The sequence below is a fragment of the Mastomys coucha genome, unplaced genomic scaffold (genome assembly GCF_008632895.1).
Source record: "Mastomys coucha isolate ucsf_1 unplaced genomic scaffold, UCSF_Mcou_1 pScaffold11, whole genome shotgun sequence".
In the NCBI taxonomy this organism is placed as follows: Eukaryota; Metazoa; Chordata; class Mammalia; order Rodentia; family Muridae; genus Mastomys; species Mastomys coucha.
The window spans coordinates 9,347,191-9,356,971 of record NW_022196893.1 but is presented as its reverse complement, the minus strand read 5'-3'; the positions used below and the strand labels follow the sequence as shown (position 1 = coordinate 9,356,971).

At 57.0% G+C, this 9,781-nt stretch overlaps 1 protein-coding gene across 5 annotated transcripts in view; it reads left to right on the top strand.

Annotated features, from left to right (window-relative positions):
• Positions 1–9,781, top strand: part of Elfn2 (extracellular leucine rich repeat and fibronectin type III domain containing 2) — a 53,830-nt gene that overhangs the window by 31,608 nt on the left and 12,441 nt on the right. Inside the window, exon 1 of one of the 5 annotated variants that reach the window (XM_031348799.1) lies at positions 4,136–8,083. The exons of the other annotated variants lie outside the window; for them this stretch is intronic. The gene's annotated coding sequence lies outside the window, so the exon portion shown is untranslated. Of the gene's footprint in view, positions 1–4,135; positions 8,084–9,781 lie in introns of those variants that run through there. 5 annotated transcript variants of the gene reach the window in all.

Sequence of the window (9,781 nt, the reverse complement as noted above, 5' to 3'; positions counted from 1 at the left end):
GGGGGACTATGACCTTCAGGACGTCTTCCAGCTCCAACCTGGGACCCAAGGCAGCTCCTGACTAGCTCTAAGGAGGAGGATGCCCTGATGTGTGGCCCTTGGGCAGCCAAACAGAGGGATGGGAGGAGGCAGGGATGCTGGAGGTCCTGCTTGCTATCTGCATAAGAGCTGCTGCTGGTTTGGGCAGAGAGGCAGCCTGTCTGAGATCGGGGCAGGTGTCAAGACAGATTGTAGATGAGGAATGAGGGATGAGGGATGAGGCCAAAGTTGGGCATGAGGAAGCTGATGGAGCAGAGGCACCCAGAGGCCTCTGGGGTAAGGAGCCCTGGTGATGCAACCAGAGGGTGAGAGCAATGAAGAGAGAGCCTGAAGAGGCACGCGTCTCAGTTGGGTAGGGAGGCAGCTAGACCTGCTGACGTTGGTGGCCCTCAGCTTGGAGCTGCCTGAGGATCTCAGCCGAGGTGGAAGGTAGGCTTACAGCCAGTGGGGTGGGGGGCCCGGGAGGGGGGCATACAGACCAAGTCATTGCCATGCTTCATCCGAGGGCCCTCAAGGCGCCAGGCATAGTGGAGACCAATGTGGTGTCTGCTGAGGAAGCCAGGGATGTGCGGCTCTATCAGGTAAGCATAGATATGGAAAGATCTGCTAGGGAGGGAGGCACTGGATGGAGCCGGCACAAACCACCTGAGCTCACAGCCAGCCCTAGCCTTTCTGGGAAGGCAAAGCTTGAGCTCCCTGGCCTCAGCCACCCCACGTCTGCCTCTCCATACTGAAAGCAGTGTATGCTTTGAGGAACAGTGCTAGGCTTAGCTCGAGACCTGGGGTGGGGGCGGGCTCAGGAGGCTCTGGGGGCTGCCATAATCCCTGTCGCTATTAGTATTACGTGACAGAGCCCACCCTGGGTGGTCTTCAGGGTGACTTCAGTTCTGGAGAGCAAGTCCAAGAAACTGACAGAGCAGGCACAAAGGGTGGGGACGGGACTACTTTTGTCAGAGCTGGCCAGTGGCGACTGACCTCTGTCTGATTTTACCAGTTCAACATGTGGGAAGCCCAGAGAGGGTAAGGGTTTTATTCAAGGTCACACAGCCGCTGGTGCTGGAATCGGACCTGTTGGCTCATGGGTCTGGGTGCTGTGCCCCCTCCCTTGTGAAGAAGAGATGTGATCATTTATCAGGGGAGTTTAATAATGAATGAAGTCCAAGTGTCTCTCTAATGCAGGCAGCAGGCCTGAGGTAATAAAGGACCCTGTATTAATTCAGAAGTTAATGAATATGCAGGTGTGTCTGAATGATTAATGGGGCTCCCAAAGGCCTTGAGGGGAGGTGTTGCGGGTGGAAACATGAATATTGCATACATCTGGGAAGTTGTCTAAACTGGGAGCAGGTGGGCATGAATGAACTGGGGACCACAGCGGCCAGAGTGCTGGAGACAATCAGGCAGATCCTCCAGCTCCGCAGAGTCATGGTGACACAGTCTCCATTTCTCCTGCGGTTGCCTTGAGCAAGTCAAGTTAGCCACTGTGAGCCTCCATGCCCTCGATGCAGGATGGATGGAACCAACGGACTGATGGCTGGCTCCCAGGATGCAGAGGACCAAGTGAGGCAAGCCCTGTGCACTGAGGCAGGCTCAGGGGTACACTTCTCCACCCTGGAGCAGGATTTGAGAGGAGCAGTCAGAGAGGCTGTGAGGAGCACTGGGCGGGGTACCTGTCAGACCCTTGGTCCTAACCTGACGTGGGGGGGTGGGTGGGTCGGCATGCTAGGAAAGAGAATTGAGATGTGGACAAGAAAGGGTTATAGAAGCTACTGAAGGATTACCGCTCTACAGTTTATAAAGGGGGCAGAGACCCTCAGTCTACCCTTTGTTTCTTGTAGCAGCTGCATGGGGTCAGGAAGGTGGGTGGCCTCGAGGATGCCGGAACCAGGATGATCAGAGAGGTTCGGTCACTGTCCAGGCTGCTGGTAGTGAGGGACGAGCCAGTGAGGGAGAGAGAGGCAGGCTTGGCTGTCACCCTGTGACTCAGAGGGCCTGAACACAGAGCTCAGAAGAGTGGTCACAGTCTTGTCCTAAGGGTTGCGGAGGCGGGATGGCCTTAAGGCTTCTCCTGTTTCTCTACCTGCTTTGTGAGTCCTGTGAGTTGAGATTTCCACAAGACCTTGCTTGCCCCTTCCCCATGGGTGGCCTTGGGGTATCTAGATACGGCAGCCATTGCTTCTGGGAACTGTGTGTTTGTGAGTTGGTAGGCACTTGTCTCAGATCCCAGAAGTGGTGAGTGCCGGGCCACACTGTCCCCTTTCAGCCTTGCTTTGCCTTACCCTTCAAGTGTTTCTGTCCCTGTGGTGGACATGCAGGGCCTGGTGCTAGTGAGTGCATCTCTGCCTCGACCCACATCTGGCTGTGGGCATAGAGTCCTTGGAATCAGAATCAGCCTGTGGCGCCTTTTCCATCCTTCATATCCAGAGTGGGCATGGAGGCCACACTGGGTTCTGCTGCGCTCTGGCTTTTCCAGAGTGGCTCAGGCTGCCCCCTCCCCCACTGGCTTCATCCCCAATAAAGTCCTGCTTCCTCATCCTGCAAGCTGGGATAGACCCAGAGGGCAAAGGACACCCCAGGGTGTGGCCCACTGAGGCTAGCTCTTGTGACTCCTGGCTGTAGGGGCTGCTGGAGTGAGGGCCCCAGCTCTGACCCTGGGCTCTTTCACTGTTGGCACCACACTCCTAGGCAGTGAGCAGGCCTCAGCCTTGTCACTTTTGCCTGTGAGAGAGCAAACAGGGTCAGGAGAGCCTTTGTCTCTTCTACTTTCTGGGGCTCTGGCCTGGGCCCTAAGGGCCTCTCTCAGTCAGTCCTACTGGGATAGAACGCTGTTGACTTTGGTGGTCTCTGTCCTGGTCCAGTTTGCTGTGACAGACATGGAAACCAAGGCCCAGAAGGAAGGCGTCTTTGGGACAGAGCTGGGGTTGGGGCCCTGCAGGGCCCACTTAGCTGTATATTTATAGACCCCACTGATCTATATTAACTCTGGGCCTACTCAGGCTATGGCAGCCTGAGAGCGGAGGACTGCTTTGAACCCTCTGGGGGGCTGCTGTATCTGAGCTCGCCCTGTGGGGAGAGGCAAACGGGGGTGAGCCCCCTCCTCACCTTATCCTTCTGTGCTCAGGAACTCCTGCTGGGGTCTTGGCTTGAACAGTCTTTAGCTGCTTGTGCTGAACTGTGGCCACCCTCAGTGGGTTGGGGGTGGGGCCGGTATCTTTGTCTGAGGATTGTCGTCATGCCTTGCTTCTTCTAACTCTGCAGGAAGATTGCCTATACAGCATGGGATCCAGGGCAGCTCTGCTCCTGCCCCAAGCCTCAGTCCTTTCAGCTGTAGAATGGGCATGATTCCCAGGCAGTTCACAGGCATTAGGTGCCAAGTACTCACAGCTCCTAAGCTGGAGGCCACTATGTGCATGCCTCCTGTGTCTTTTCTGGTCCTTGTCATCTGCTGGGAGGGACCAACGTGTTACCTCTAGATGGGGCCTGTGAGGCCCTAGGGGCAGCATGACTTGAATTCAGACTCACCTAAGTCTGAATGTTCCCTCTCCAAAGGCCCCTCTCCAGGGCCCTTGGGGTCCTTGGTAGGGGGTGTGTGACTGAACTCCTCCCCCAACAGTGTGGTCCAGCCCCTGGTTGCCATGGAAACAGCTCCACTAACTCTATGCTTCTCTTCCAGAGCAGAGACGACTGGCCGCCCTGAGTGCAATTCAATTCAACAGACATTTACTGAGTGCCTACTATGCGCCAGGCCTTAGGCTAGGCACTGGGGAACACAGAGAGGAAAGTGGGGGATCCCATTCTCAGATAGTTCTGGTACCAAGAGAGAAGCCTTGTGGGGGGATTGGAGGAACAGAGCCTGGGATTGAAGTGCATCATGGGAAGGCTACTGTTTGTCTATGCCTTAGTTTCCCCTGCCACTATGGGAGGGCAAGGTGGGGCCAGGCTTGTCCAGGATTTCCACGGGCCACTTATTGGGGATGGAGTAGAGCAGGGAGGCCATCCCTCTCCTGCAGGGTCCTTAGAGAAGGGGCTGAGCCTTGGGGGGAGGGGGACAGGTGGGAACAACCCCTCACTCCTCAGGCTCAGGAACAAAGACCTGGAGGACATGGGGTTGGGCATCCCAGAAGCCCTGTGGGGCTAGCGAAGGAGATGTTAGGGTGTGAGCTCAGAGAAGGTGAGAGGGTTGGAGGGTGTGAGCTATGTCTGGGGCAGTGGCAGCCATGATGGGCCGTTGAGGAGGGAGCCAGGGACACATATCTTGCGTTGTCTCAACCTTCTCCTTCCCCTGTCTCTGGAACTCCCATAGAATCAGCAGCCATATAGTTAGTGTGGCATCTGTGTTGTGCTGGGCATGTCATGGTTAGTCTTTACTCCTACCCACAGAGGTGGGCATTTGTGGGCCCAGTTCACAGTGTAGCAGTGCACCAGACCCACTCCAACATTGACCCCAACCCACCAATGCTGCTACCATTTCCTCTCTTTGAGAGGGTCTGCACTCTGGGTGGCTCTGCCATCCTGTCTACCCCAGTGCCCTGAGCTATCCCCAAGAGCCGTGGCAGGAAGATACCCAGATGCCACTTAGTTAGGCTGTGGCTCGACAGCCACCCCAGAGACCATCATAGTGGTTTCTGAGGCTCGGGGTTCAAGGGTAGATGCAGGGAATGACAGCTTGGCCTGGGATCCTGTCTCCGTAGCAGCAGCTAAGGCTTCCGGGATGTTGAACTGTGGAGAAGCTCTTCCCCAGCAGCCTCAGCAGAGAGTGCAAAGGACTCAGACCTCAGACTGGGCTCCAGTCTGGGTGTCACCTTGCATGACTGTGTGAGACCATTAGCCACTCTGAGCCTCGGTTTCTTTATTTGCTCACGGGAGGGCTGGTTCTCCTCTCCACTGAACACCTACTGAGGACTGGTGTCGACTGGGCTGGTGGGGGCCTTCCTTGGGGAACTGAATCTAAGGATTCTGCTAGGAATGGAGAAGGACAAAGCCCAGGGGCCGCAGGGACTTGTAAGGGACCCCCCAACCAGATGAGGAGAGCAGGCTCCAGCTCCCAGAGGGCCACAGGGGCGCTGGGCTGTGGGTGTGCTGGAATTTCCCCCATCAGCATCAGCCAGGAGCCAGGAAAGCTCTGTGTTCTAGCTGTTCTCCCTCTGCCGGGAGGAGGAGAGATGTGATAGGTCGGTAAAGCTTGGAGGCCGACCACTCAGGATGCTGCGGGAGTGGAGCCCAGCAGGACCAGTGGTGTTGGTGGGCAGGAAGATCCCTCAGGTGGGGAGCTGTAGAGAAGTCAGACAGGGTGTGTGGGGGCGGGGAAGAGTGTTTGTCCTTTTAGATGTTAGGGAGGAGACAGGCAGTGGGGACGGGCTGTTGGGGAGGCCAGGAAGGTGATGGTGGGCACCACAGGGCATCTATTAGGAACCGCAGAGAGGACCAAGATGTACTCTGGGGGCAGGAGGCAGGCTTGGGAGGAGCAGCAAGCTGGGGGTGGTACCCCAGGGAAGCCTCTGAGGACAGGGACGCTGGGGAAAAGCCAGCCACGCAGTTCCTCAGACTGGGATGGCTGAGCTCCCCTCTGCCTGCCGTGTTTTCAGAGAGGGAGGCATAATGGATGTCAAGTCACGGGTGGCAAGAGGCCCCTGAGGATCAGTGAAGGCAGACCGTCAGCTCAGCCCTAGAAAGGGGAGGCTGCAGAGGGAGGAAGGTGTTTGGAATGGAGTAGAGCATTTGCATGCGTAACAGGGCTGGGGCGAGGGAGAGAGGAAGTGGTAGAGAGATGAAAGGAAATTACCATACATCAGGATCTTGTTATTCAACCTAATTTTCAAAGGGGCACAGCTGTCGCGCTGAGATAATCCGTTAATTATAACAGCCATTGTGTTTTGGCAATGGGAGAGAAACCGAGGCTGGGTTATAGGCTTGAAGGCTGGGGTAGGAAAGAGCCTTTGAGGGACCAGGACCTCAGAGAGGGGCCAGGGAGAGAGGCAGAGTGGGGTGCTGGGCTCTCAGGACCAGAGGAAAGAGCAGGACAGGGACCAGGCCGCAGGCTCTGCACAGCCACTGTCAGCGTGGAGGTGATGAGGCCTGCCGCTCGCCAGTTGGCATTATTGCTCCCGGAGCCAGCCTCCAGAACCTTCTGGAATAGTTAACTTTATTGAGCAGTTACTATGTGCCATACCCTGCTCCCTCTAAGCTGTCCCCTATAGTGAGAGCCTTTCCTGACCCCTTTTATTTCAGAAGAGGAAACCCCAGGAAGATAGTTTACCAGAACTACCAAGTGAGGTAGCTTGGCAGACCCCTATGTGATCAGAAAGAATGGCCCTGACCATCCAGGGTAGCCTGAGAGAGCGACAGGACCCACTGAGTGGATAGTTTAAGGCATGTCATCACCGTGGTCACGGGTGGCCCTCCCCCAGTGGTGTTTCCAGGGCCCTGGGTACTGACAGAGCCTCCTTGTTCTCTGGGCTGCAGCTGCAGGCCCCCTGCGGCCTCCATGGCAGCCTTCAGGCTGGCCCCCAACTCCCAGATCAACTACCTTCAGGGCTAGGAGAGGGCGTTCCACACCATCTCAGGTGGCACCCCTGATGGCCTTTGCCACTACCTGCCTGGAAGTAGGAAGGAGACAGACAGCTGGGAGGAATTCTTAGCCCCAGCCTTGGGTGGCGCTAAGAGTCCAGAGGCACCTGGATGCTGGGGTCTGGGAGAGGCAGGTGGGAGGCAGTGAGTTGTGGGAGGGAACCCTGGCTGTCTAGGATCCCCCAGCCATTTGGTCCAAACTTGGCTCAGGAGTCAGACTTAGGCCCGATGTCTGTGCAGCTCTGAGCAGGAACTCAACAGAGGCCAGCTGGGAGAGTAGGAAGCTGGTTCTGAAAGTTCAGCTGGAACCCCCCCACCCCCGTCTGACCCAGAAACCCAGGTAGCACTGTGGAGGGCAGGTGAGAAGCAGAGGTCCTCAGAGGAGGGCAGCCGGTGTGGGGCGCTCTGTGAAGAGCTCCCTGCTAAAAGCCAAGGGGAGGAGCCAGGAGTACACAGGACAGTTTAAAGTCCTGGAGAGTGGATGACTCCCAGCCCAGCCCAGATTCAGTAGACTGGTAGGACCAAAGAGCCACATATATATATTCTGGAACCCTAGACTCATCATCGGAGACTCCCCAAATGATACATACCCCACGCTGCTGATGTCTTAGAGTTCTGAGACCCAGAACCACTGTGGGGCGGAGTGGTATCTGGTGGGGAGGGAGGTAAAGGTCCTACTGTGTGAGCTAGGAGCAGCCTGCTGGTGGGTTCCCATGCAAGCTGGTGTTTCTGCCCCAACTTCGAGAGTCCCTGACTTGTTTGCCTCATCATCAACAGTGCCCAGGGATCAGGGCACCGGTCAGGAAGGACCGTGCCTCCTGTTCTTTCCTATAGCAGGCAGAACCATGGTTTACCTGGTTGTCCATGGATGCTATTGGATTCCAGAAACAGGGATGCTTTAAAGAGGAACGCTCCCAAGCTTTCCACATTGCTAGCCAGCTAAAAACAAAATTTAATTACTGTCCAGATGAAGCAGGGTCCCTTGGCGTTGCATGAGTCAGAGCCTGAGACCAAGGAGGAGGCAGCCACTGCATAGCAGCTGGAGAACTGGTCCCCTCCTCTGCATAGCGGGGCTCAGGACAGCACAGGCTCACAGGCCTGCTTCCTGGGATGAGTGACCGTCCCAGAAAGCTTCCAGGCCCAGGTGATACCTTTTCTGCCTATGTATTCCCCCGACAGGCCAGGATGCCCCAGTGGGCTACACGCTCCAACCTGGAGCCTTCGCTTCTCCCCAGAGGTCCCCTGACATACTGCCCTGCCTTGGAACGACCCTAAGGATATTGGAAAGCAGGAAAATGCCCACCCTTGGGACCCTGGAGGAGGAGCAGACTGCAGGTAGAACCGAGAGGGTGGGCCTAGCCGGTGCCTGGTACATAGTAGGTGTTCCATAAATGTTTATTGAATGAATGAATGGAGGCCATGCAGGCAGAGGCAGCGTGCGCGCGCAGGCACTGTGCAAGAGCGGGTCCAGTGGAGACCGGTGAGTAGTGCCCAGGGGCTGCCGCTGAGCCAAGTGGGGGAGGAGAGGCCAGACAGAAGAGGGCAGGGGCGATGTGGGTGGAGAAGCCAGGATGGGAGTGGGGCTGGCGTGATAGGGGAGAGAGACTAGGTGGGGAGACAGGAGAGCCTGGTAGGGGAGAGGCCAGGGAGAGAAAGGGCAGGGTCAGGTGTGGGGAGGAGAGGCTAAGAGGGGAGGTGGGTTCCAGGGGAGGAGAGACCCTGTGAGGGAGGGGAGGAAGGAAGACTGCTCCCTGAGCAGGGGGTTTCTGCAAGAATCAGGGAGTGACTGGGGCACTGTTAGAACAGACTTCCCTACAGAGCCAGCCAAGGGCCCATGTGCCTGGAATCTTAGGTTGGCTAGGGCCGGGGTGGACAGGAGCTGAGCTATCACAGAACTGCTCACAAACCAGGGCTGGGCCTCTGTGGCCAAGCCCAAGACCTTGCAGCAGTTCTTGACTTCCTGCCTGCAGCTGCTCGGAAGTCTGGCTGTGGTTAGTGCTGGGGTGGCCTTGGGGACAGGGACATAGGACCTGTGAGCTGGGAGGGGGACACTGGACAGAGCCCGAGACCCATGCACACTGCTGTACTCTGAATGGGTGGAATTGAGGCCCAGAGACAATAAGCCCTGGATTTCAGGCCTTGCACAAGGAACCTACTCCCTAAACTTCACTGCCCCAGAGCGGATGCTCTTCCTGTGCCAGGGCTCCACCTAAGGCAGACCCTTCTTGGCTATGTCTCCAGCCAAGAGTTCCAGGCTCCATACATGTGGGGAAGGGTGGAGATTTATTTCGACTCTGGAGGCCCACTGAAGCTCAGAAAGAGCAAGCACTCTGTATCTATTGCAGGGCAGGTAGATGAGAAGACCCTACAGGGCGTCCTGTAGTGCCTGAGTGTGCCCGGAGGCATGGAGTGTCCCTCCAGCCTGCCATGTCCTCCCTGTGACATGGCACAGCTATGGCTACTCCCAGCAAGGGGCGACACAGACACAGAGTGGGTGCCGAGGCAGAGGGCAGAGGCCAGCTCCCTGGGGATGCAGAGCAGCTGGCTTCTGGGCTGAGACTAATGAGACGCGACGGAATGGGGTGGATGAAACCCAGCACCTCGGGTGAGACAGAGACAGAGCGGGCCCCCAGCTGTCCTGGGCATTCTGAGGGTGTCGGGCAGCGTGTGCACGGGGCCCCAGGGCCTGGGTGACATCTAGGGCAAGGTGAGAACAACATTGACTCATGCCCCCGCTCCACTGACAGGGAGGAAGCCACGCCTGGTGGAAGTGATGGCTCAGACATTAGCCTTGATACTGCGTTCCAGGTAGCCCAGTTGTAGGAAGGACCTGGGGTGGATGGAGAGGGAGGAGAGGATGCAGCAGCGAGTACCTACGAGTCTTGTAGTAGATGCATGCAAGCGTGGGGAGCAGTCTCTGCAGAGACCCTAGCAAGACGCAGGCGTGACCTAGGTTCCTGGCTGCATGACCCTGGGCATATTGCTATACCTCTCTGAGCCCCTGTCTCTGTCTGAAATGAACAGTGTAAGGGGTGGAGGAGGCCAGGAGGCTCAGGGCATTCATTCCCTGACACATCTTGAGCCCCCATTGGTGGTGAGTTCTGACCTCTGAAGTCCTGGCCCTGAGTAGTCTTGGGCTTCAGCCTCTCTTCCTGTCATTATCCCCCATCTCTCCTGC